Source organism: Bison bison, unplaced genomic scaffold (genome assembly GCF_000754665.1).
Source record: "Bison bison bison isolate TAMUID 2011002044 unplaced genomic scaffold, Bison_UMD1.0 scf7180017864107, whole genome shotgun sequence".
NCBI lineage: Eukaryota > Metazoa > Chordata > Mammalia > Artiodactyla > Bovidae > Bison > Bison bison.
Window position 1 is genome coordinate 49,742 of NW_011494679.1, and position 387 is coordinate 50,128.

Consider the following 387-nt stretch of genomic DNA (forward strand, 5'->3'; position numbering starts at 1 on the left):
GTATTCTTGCCTGGAGAATTCCATGGACAGAGGAGCCTGGTAGGCTAAGGCTACAGTCCATGGGGTCACAGAGCTGGACACGACTGAGTATCTAACACACACGCACACACATACACACACACACACACACACACACACAAAAGGATGAGTTATAATTATTTTTAGTACCTTTGGTTTAAATATAATTTTAAATTGATATAATGAAACTTTTAATAATGCTGTTTAACAACCAGCTTGCAAAATTCTCCAATGGCACTGGCTAGAACACAACACTTGCATTCTGCATTTTGTACAAACTCTACCTACTTCATGTCCTACCTCACAGAAATCCTGTAAGAGATGACTTCCATCTCACGGATTAGAAACTGAGGTCAGGGGGGCAGAGGG

The 387-nt window shown here is 41.3% G+C and overlaps 1 protein-coding gene across 1 annotated transcript in view; it reads right to left on the minus strand.

Annotated features, from left to right (window-relative positions):
* Positions 1–387, minus strand: part of MMP1 (matrix metallopeptidase 1 (interstitial collagenase)) — an 11,792-nt gene that overhangs the window by 5,445 nt on the left and 5,960 nt on the right. The gene's annotated exons all lie outside the window — the stretch shown is intronic.